Source organism: Mandrillus leucophaeus, unplaced genomic scaffold (assembly GCF_000951045.1).
Source record: "Mandrillus leucophaeus isolate KB7577 unplaced genomic scaffold, Mleu.le_1.0 Scaffold1645, whole genome shotgun sequence".
NCBI lineage: Eukaryota > Metazoa > Chordata > Mammalia > Primates > Cercopithecidae > Mandrillus > Mandrillus leucophaeus.
The window spans coordinates 61,772-71,406 of record NW_012101638.1 but is presented as its reverse complement, the minus strand read 5'-3'; the positions used below and the strand labels follow the sequence as shown (position 1 = coordinate 71,406).

Here is a 9,635-nt window from a genome sequence, read left to right as displayed (position 1 = left end):
AAAAAAAAAAAAAAAAAAAAAGTAGTAGTAGAAGAACCTGGTAGTTTGTGTGCCCCTCCTCCTCCTACCTCTCCCTACTTGCAGGAGAGGCAAGGCAGAAGGCAGGGAGCTCTGGGAAGACTCCTTTGCCCATTTCTGTTCTGGTAATTGGGGGGTCAATGGGGTTAATAAGCTAGAGGTTATACCACGGAGAGTTTTTAGAAGAAATGTATCTAATTATCAAATTTAAACTATTCACACTAAAGCGCCACTTATTAATGTGAGGCCGGATGCAGTGGCGCATGCCTGTAATCCCAGCACTTTGGGAGGCCAAGGAGGGTGGATGTCTTGAGGCCAGGAGTTGGAGACAAGCCTGGCCAACGTGGTAAAACCCCATCTCTACTAAAAATACAAAAATTAGCTGGGTGTGGTGGTGTGTGCCTACAGTCCTAGCTACTGTAGAGGCTGAGGCAGGAAAGCAGATGCAGGAAACCTCTGAACCCAGGATGCAGAGGTTGCAGTGAGCCAAGATCACGCCACTGGACTCCAGCCTGGGTAACAGAGCAAGACTCCATCTCAAACAAAACAAAACAAAAAAACAGAAAACACAATGTGGGCCATGCCCTACCTCTGTGGCTTCCTTTCCTGGTTCGCAGCATAAGGACTCTGTTCCTGGTATCCTGGAACGTGGCTTCCCACTCTGTGGTCTTGTGCCTATCTGGAAGCCCTTCCACCTCTTTCACTGTGCTAGCCATTCTGCAAGACTTTCAAGGCTACCTCCTTTGGGAGGCATTACCCCTCCCAACACCAAGTCAGTTTTTGTTTCTTTGTTTTGTTTTTGAGACAGGGTCTCCTCTGTCACTTAGGCTGGGTGCAGTGGTACAATCTTGGCTCACTGTAGCCTCAAATTCCCAGGCTCAAGTGATTCGCCCACTCAACTTCCAGAGTACCTGGACCATAAGTGTGTGCCACCACACCCAGCTAATTTTTTTTTTTTTTTTTCGTAGAGGCAGGATTTCACCATGTTGGCCAGGCTGGTCTCAAACTCCTGAGCTCAAGCAATCTGCCCACCTCAACCTCCCAAAGTGCTAAGATTACAGGGGTGAGCCACTGCACCCAGCTAACAAATCAGTTTATAGATTCATATCATCACATGCTTGTTTCCATCAGGACAATGAAGAGAACACAGGAAGCTGGGGGATTTTAGTAAACTTTCTAAAGCTGTTTTATCAGATGCATAAAAAGCCACTGATGAACATTTAAAAGTTGGCCTATTTTGTTAATGTGCAGACTTCCATAGTGCCTGTATATTCCTTGGGCATCTGATGAACATGGTGTTAATACCTCCACAGTTTCCATTTTTACTCAATTTTCTTTAACAAGACTTCTGTTAATGGCCAGGCCCGTGGCTCATGCCTGTAATCCCAGCACTTTGGGAGGCTGAGGCAGGTGGATCACTGAAGGTCAGGAGTTGAAGACCAGCCTGGTCAACATGGTGAAACCCTGTTTCTACTAGAACTACAAAAATTAGCTGGGTGTGGTGGCGCATGCCTGTAATCCCAGCTAGTCAGGAGGCTGAGGCAGGAGCATCGCTTGAACCCAGGAGGCGGAGGTTACAGTGAGCCAAGATGACACCATTGCACTCCAGCCTGGGCAACAAGAGCAAAACTCTGTCTCAAAAACAAAACAAAACAAAAACTTGTGTTAATGTGTTCCTCACTCTTTTTCAGTGAACTTCATATTTTGCTGAGCATTTATTTTTATATAAAGCATGCTCTGGATTGCAGATTTCTATGTGGGAAAGTCATCCTCTTCATCCTAGCAGAAACTTCAGGCGAGACCAGTAGAGAACAGTAAGGGAGAAAGGCACACTGGCAGTCATGTGAATCAAGACTGGAGATTAATGGGGAAAGAGAAGGTGTAGCCAGACACCTCTGCACTTCTATTGCAGAAATGAAGGAAATGTCATTCCTCAATCCTTAAATTCCAGACATATACTAAACTGCTTAAATTATGCAGTGTTGATCATACAACCTCACAAGAGTGAGTATTCAGTGGATCTATTTGATGTAGAAACTAAAAACAAATCCGAAAGAGACAGAGAGCCAGATAAACAGACTGATGCAATGCCTCAATTAGAAGCACCGATTTTTTACTTATTTTTTTTGAGACAGAGTCTCGCTCTGTCCCCAGGCTGGAGTACAGTGGCGCGATCTCGGCTCACCACAATCTCTGCCTCCCAGGTTCAAGCGATTCTCGTGCCTCAGCCTCCCAAGTAGCCGGGATTACAGGTGTGCGCCTCCACACCCAGCTAATTTTTTTTATTTTTAGTAGAGACAGCGTTTCACCATGTTGGCCAGAATGGTCTCGACCTCCTGACCTCATGATCCACTTGCCTTGGCCTCCCAAAGTGCTAGGATTACAGGCATGAGCCACGGTGCCCAGCAAGAAGCACAGATTTTTAAAAGGCAAAGCTTAGTGTCGTGGCTCATGCCTGTAATCCCAGCACTCTGAGATGCTGAGGTGGGTGGATCACTCGAGCCCAGGAATTCAAGACCAGCCTGGGCAACACGGCAAGAACCCATCTTTACAAAAAGAAAAAAAGAAAAAAAAAAACCTTAGCTGGGCATGCTGGTATGCACCTGTAGTCCTAGTCCCAGCTACTGGGAGGCTGAACAGGAGGATCCCTCGAGCCCTGGAGATCAAGGCTGCAGTGAGCTGTGATCGTGCCACTGCACTCCAACCTGGGTGGCAGAGCTAGACTCCGTCTCAAAAATAAAAAAATTAAAAGTGGGGTGGCAGCACAAGACTGTGAAGTTTATGTATCACAGTAAGAACCAAGGCAATTCTTCAAGAGCAGGGATTCTTTTTCGCCTTTGTTTTTCCTATGAGGTCTTATTAGTAAGTAGTCTTCCTCCAAGAAGGGCTTTTAGGTTACTTTGTCGCAATTTTCCTACCAGGCAGGATACCCGAATTAAAATCCCTCATCTCCAGAAAAAAATATAAATTAATAAATATTGAATAACTGCAGACTAGAAAAAACAAATAAAATCCCCGATCTGCTTTTATCATTTATATAATCATGAACGAGGAGCTGGTTCAGTAACACTGATAAAATGTAGCTAATATTTCACGACTAAAGACAAATCTTTAATCTAGACAAATTTAGACAAATCTAAATGACTAAAGAAAGCGGGTGCTTTCTCAGGGCATTTTCTCCATTAAATACACCGTGCGCTCTACAACTAGAAAGTCACAGTTGCTACGACTTCAACACAACATTTCTGGACCAAATGATCTTCTGAGGTTCCATCCCAAAATTAAGCTCTCTCATCCCATAAATTATATCCACGAGTAAAAACTCTCCATAAAAGATTAATCAAGAGACCGTAATCCAGACAACTTGAGTCATCATAAAGATTTCTGGAAATATTTTTAAAAATGTACATAACATGTCTAGGATTACTTTATCTTCATTTTCCTTGTTGGTAATTTAATATAATCTTTTGAAAACTCCAATTTCATTCTCAAAGAAAAAAATCTGAAAGACAAGGCCGGGCGCAGTGGCTCAAGCCTGTAATCCCAGCACTTTGGGAGGCCGAGACGGGCAGATCACGAGGTCAGGAGATCGAGACCATCCTGGCTAACATGGTGAAACCCCGTCTCTACTAAAATACAAAAAAAATTAGCCGGGCGTGGTGGCGGGCGCCTGTAGTCCCAGCTACTTGGTAGGCTGAGGCCGGAGAATGGCGTGAACCTGGGAGGCGGAGCTTGCAGTGAGCTGAGATCCGGCCATTGCACTCCAGCCTGGGTGACAGAGCGAGACTCTGTCTCAAAAAAAAAATTTGAAAGACATTGTAAGTAAAGACAAACTTAACTTTAAAAAAATTTTCAAAAACCCATGTTCAGAAACACTATAACAAATGTTCATTGTAGAACGCTGGTAATTGAATTAGATATTCAATATCTTACTGAAATCAACTCTTTACATTACGAAGTTTAAAGCATTTAAATATGGGTTGGAAATGTCTGCCTACTGAAGAATATTTCTACATCTATAAATAACATTATTGTTTTTCCAAGCTATATTCTTTTAACTTCCTGGATTTAACCCTAGTTTTGAATTTTTCAAAAATATTATTTGTACGATAAAACTTGAAAACCTACTTTTCTTCTTATTGAAGAATAAAAGACAAGCAATAACACAGTAAGAATGGAGATCGTGTTTTTAATTCATTGTTACACACTGCCATCTAGCAGGAAGCGAGCAAGAGTTATCACAACAGTTTCAAAATTGGAACAGACCTGAATGATCACCCGAGGCTAACCACTGTCTCCGGCTTCTCCTTACTCAGAAGAAAGTTTTTTTAAAACAGACTACAGTGCTGCTAGATTGGAGACTGTGAAACTTCAGTGTTCAAAGAGCTGAGCTGCTTATTCAATGCCTGAAAGGCCTCCATTTGAGACTACGGCAGACGAGGGAGAAATCCTGCCCTAGTTGTAGTGTGACCTTACTAACAATCCCAAGATTGGTCGTTGAGTTTCCTGAGTGTCTCATTGGAAAGAAGGATGTACAAAGGGAATAAAGTCCTTAAAGCCAACTTGCCTTATTCAAAACTGTGGCCAGCCAGAGCTGCATGCATTCCACAAATGAAAGTAACAATTCAAGTCATTTCATGCATAAAACACATAAAACTATCATTGCAGGGAGCTGTAGCAGGGGGCAGGGGACAGACTGTTGGGGCCGTGGTGTTAAGAAAAAGTCATTTTGCGTGACGTCTGCTTTATTTTAAAAAATCATTTAAAAATCCCCAGAAAAATGTCATAAAATCACAGCATGGTTATTTCTATAGTTTACACAAAATGAGCTCTGTTCTAAGGGTACTAATCGGGAGCAAAACACTTAACACATGGCTTGCAAATGGGATAACCCAGGCCTGCAGTTGCCAGTGCTTTCCCGGGGCATTTTCTCCATTAAATACACCGTGCTCTCTGCAACTAAAAAGTCACAGTTGCTACGACTTCAACACAACATTCCTGCAACAAGTGATTCTCTAGGAAGACCTGGGGGAGAACAAGGCAATTTGCGCCCCGCAAAGGCAGATTAGGTTCTGGAATGGACGGCCGCGGGCCTGGGAAGGAGGCCAATCGCGGCAGGCGGGGAGGCGTCGGGACCCCGCGCTCCTCCTCCGGGCTCCAGCGGAGGCTCCGGCCCGGCACCCGCCTCCCGCCTGGTGGGTCAGGCTTCAATCTCAGGCAGTGGCTCTGCCTATGCACCACTAAGTCCCCAAAACAGACTTGGATTATTTTGCATACACCACTCCGTCTCTTACACGCACCCCCTGCTCGGCACAGAGAGGGAGTTTCCTTAGGCTGTGACTCCCGGAGGTAGTGTCCCAGCTTCCGTGGGACCGGAAAAGCGTCTTTCCGTGTCTCAGCATCAAGCCCCTGCTCCCACCAAGCGACTGCCGCGGCTGGAGGAGATGCGGCGCTCGCACTCACCTCGCGCGGAGCAGGGTTCGCCCCGCGGACCGCAGCGCCGCTTCCTTTCTCCCTATGAGCCCCAGCCTGGGCCCCGGGAAGACCCGGAGAGCCGATCAGGAGCGGCGGAGGCAGCCGCGCGGGCGAGCTCGGGGCACGTTCCGGCGGAAGCACCTGGATCCGGGATTTCACTCGTGCCCTGTTCACAAGCTCGTGGGACCCGGGTTCTAAGAACACTGGGCCGCCCCCTGCTGGTGATCTTGGTTCACAGTCCGCCTGAGGCCACGGCCCCATGGAAAGTTCTCGGGAAGGCTGCGGGGGCCCTCTTCTTCGAGACAGGGAAACTTTCCGTTTCTCCAACTGGACTGGGACTGGAGCGCATTCAAAGTCACCTATTCAGGCCAGGCTCACACATGTAATCCCAGCACTTTGGGAGGCCGAGGCGGGCGGATAGCTTGAGCCCAGGAGTTCGAGACTAGCCTGAGCAACATAGTGGGACCCTGTCTCTACAAAAAATACAAAAGTTAGCCATTGTGGTGGCCCGTGCCTGTAGTCCCAGCTAGTGGGAGCCTGAGGTGGGAGGATCTCTTGAACCCAGGAGGTAAAGGCTGCAGTTAACCGAGATCAAGCTACTGCACTCCGGCCTGGGCAACAGAGCAAGACTGTCTACAAAAATAAATAAAATAATAATTTTTAAAAAGGTGAAAGTTATGTATTCAAGAATATCAAGAGCTTTACATGTTTTCTAAGGCTGGGCACCATTTCTGGCAGTATTTGGTAGACGGAACAGGACGATCATTTAGTTTGATTGTACTGGTTGCTATGGTGTAAATGTTTGTGCTCCGCCCCAAATTCATATGTGAACTTCGTGCCTTTGTAGCCTTTATAAATTTACAAATGTACTGTGTCTTTATCAAAGAGACCAGAGAGAGCTTCTGCCGTGTGAGAACACATATCCCTTGTATGAGGCACAGACGCTAATGGATGAAGAATCTGCCAGGGCGTTGATCTTGGACTTCCCAGCCTCCAGACTGGGAGCAATGGCGTTCTGCTGTTTATGCGTTACCCAAACTAAGGTATGTTGTGATAGTAGCCTAAACGGACTAGACACTGGTAAAGGAAAGCTAATTGACTTCTATTTTGCCCTAGTCTAGGAAGTAATAAACCTAAGGAGGTAATTCAACACTTTGGGAGGGCTGGGTCTAGGGCGAGGCAAGTGAGGCACTTAGGGCTCAAAATCTGAGGAGGCGCTGACTCTGGGTGTCCTGCGGTGCTGGGTGCACTGCAGAAGCCTGAGGGTGATTTGCTGTTTCAGGCCTGCCTCCCCCTGGTCCAGACCCTGCAGAGCTCCAGTGCCAAGCAACTCAACTTTTCTATAAAAACAGGTTGATAATAATGGTGTCCACGTCTAAAAAACATCAAACCACAGAAAAGATTGATAAATTAGATATGATTAAAAGTAAGAAACTCTATTCATCAAAAGACACCATTAGGAAAGTAAGAAATGGGTGCAGTGGCTCACACCCACTCAGCACTTTGGTAGGCTGAGGTGGGAGGATCACTTGAGCCCAGGAGTTGGAGACTAGCCTGGACAACATAGGGAGACCCCATCTCTACAAAAAATTTTTTTAAATTAGCCAGGTGTGGTGGTGCACTCCTGTGGTTTCAGCTACTCAGGAGACTGAGGTAGGAAGATTGTTTGAGCCTGGGAGGTCAAGGCTGCAGTGAGTCAGGATTGTGCTACTGCAATCCAGCCTGGGCGACAGGGTTAGATCCTGTCTCAAGAAAGAAAAAGAATGAAAAATGATCTACAGAATGAGAGAAGGTATTTTTGATATATTTTATCTAACAATGAATTTAGAATATAACAAGAACTCCTAAAAGCAATAAGAAAGAAAAACAATCACTAAGTACAGCACTTCACCAAAGAGGAATCCAAATAGCCAGGCAGTATGTGAAAAGATGCTTAATGTTTTTAGTCATTAAGGAAATGCAAATGAACACGATGATGATATATACTACACATCCACTAAAATGGCTACAGGTTTTAAAACTGACAAGACTACAAGGACAAAGCCATGAAGCACATAGAACTGTTATGCACTATTGTTGGGGGTGCAGTTGTGACAGCCACTTTGGAAAATCGTCTGTTCATCTTTAGTAGAGCTGAATATACACGTTATGACCCAGAAATTCCTAGGTATTGGCCTAATACACATACCTATATATGAACATCAAAAAGCATGTATACTGGTCCATAAAACACACCTCGGCCGGGCACAGTGGCTTATGCCTGTAATCTCAGCACTTTGGGAGGCCAAGGAGGGTGGATCACCTGAGGTTGGGAGTGCAAGACCAGCCTGACCAACATGGAGAAATCCCGCCTCTACTAAAAATGCAAAAAAGTTAGCCAGACATACTGGTGGGCACCTATAATCCCAGCTACTTGGGAGGCTGAGGCAGGAGAATCGCTTGAACCTGGGAGGAGGAGGTTGCAGTGAGCCGAGATCGTGCCATTGCACTCCAGCCTGGGCGACAAGAGCGAAACTCAATCTGAAAAAAAAAAAAGGCACACACCTCAACAAATTTCAAAGAATAGTCATCATACAAAGCATGCTATCAGACCACAAAGGAATTAAACCAGAAACCAGTAACTAAATGATAACTGGAAAATCTCCAGATACATGGACATAAAAACAACACACTTCTTTATAGCACATAGATCAAAGAAGAAAACTCGGCCGGGTGTGGTGGTTCATGCCTGTAAGATACGCCACCAGACGACCGCAGATACGTGAGCAAGCCCAAGTCAGCAGACTACCCACCTGACTCATAGAAACACAAACACTAATAAACGCTTACTGTTTAAGCCACTGAGTTTCAGAAGCATGTGTTATACAGCAGTAGCTAACTGATACAGAAATTGGCATCTATGGCTAGATGCAGTGTCTCATGCCTTTGGGAGGTGAGCAGATCACGAGGTAAGGAGATGGAGACCATTCTGGCCAACATGGTGAAACCCCGTCTCTACTAAAAATACAAAAATTATCTGTGTGTGGTGGTGTGCACCTGTAATCCCAGCTATTCAGGAGGCTGAGGCAAGAGAATCACTTGAACCTGGGAGGCGGAGATTGCAATGAGCCGAGATCATGCCACTGCACTCCAGCCTGGTGACAGAGCAAGACTCCATCTCAAACAAAAAACAAACAAACAAAAAAAGAAATTGCCATCTAGAAATGGGATGCTGTTTAACAAAAGCCTAAAATATGTGGCATTGGTTTAGGGAGCAAGTGCTGGGCAACAGTGAAAAAGCAAGAAGCATGTTTGTGTTTGACAGATCGGATGCACTTACTGTCTGCTGCCACGCAGCAGAAAACAGTCTGTTTCCATTACAGATGCAAAACGAAAAAAAAAAGTGCCATGCTCTCTGTCGGATTGTGGCACCCAAGATTGAGTGGGGGAAATACAGGAGAAAAACATGGTAATAAAGGGAAAAACATGGACAGAGAATTTTTGCAACTCAGAATTCATCTTGTAAATAGCAAAGAGCCTGTTTTACTCCAAAATGAATTTAAAATTTGAGGGTTTTCTTAAGGTGCTAAGACAACTGCTAGAGCAAACTGGAAAAATGATGACATGTTAGGTAGCAGCAAAACACTTGGTAAAACTATTACCTATAACAACTCACAAGATAAAAAACATACTTAATGTGTAGGCCTTGATAAAATGATTTCCACGCAGAATGCTAAATGTGTTAGTTGGTGGTGTCTGTTAGCTGCATATTGTAAGGACTGCCAGAAAGAAGTAAGAGAAATAAGGGGAAAGGGCTGCTGTACAGAATTTAGAGGGACTATCAAGAGATTAAAATTGAGCAGACTGGAAAATAAACCCTGTTCTTATCTCCAACCTCCCCAGTCAGTAAAAGATCCTCAAGATGAGGCTGGAAGATCTTTTGTTAAGACCTCTAAAAGAGTTAAGTTGGTACTAATAGATCTTTTCAGTTAAACAAAAGAGCCAATAAGAATCATAAAAATGTTGGCCGGGCGCGGTGGCTCAAGCCTGTAATCCCAGCACTTTGGGAGGCCGAGAGGGGTGGATCACGAGGTCAGCAGATCGAGACCATCCTGGCTAACACGGTGAAACCCCGTCTCTACTAAAAAATACAAAAAACTAGC

At 45.0% G+C, this 9,635-nt stretch overlaps 1 protein-coding gene across 1 annotated transcript in view; it reads right to left on the bottom strand.

The window, feature by feature from the left end:
- The window catches only part of FUT10 (fucosyltransferase 10 (alpha (1,3) fucosyltransferase)), a 28,532-nt gene extending 22,694 nt beyond the window's left edge, over positions 1-5,838 (bottom strand). Inside the window, 1 exon segment of the mRNA XM_011976366.1 lies at positions 5,482-5,838. The gene's annotated coding sequence lies outside the window, so the exon portion shown is untranslated.
- Between the last annotated feature and the right edge of the window lie 3,797 nt (positions 5,839-9,635).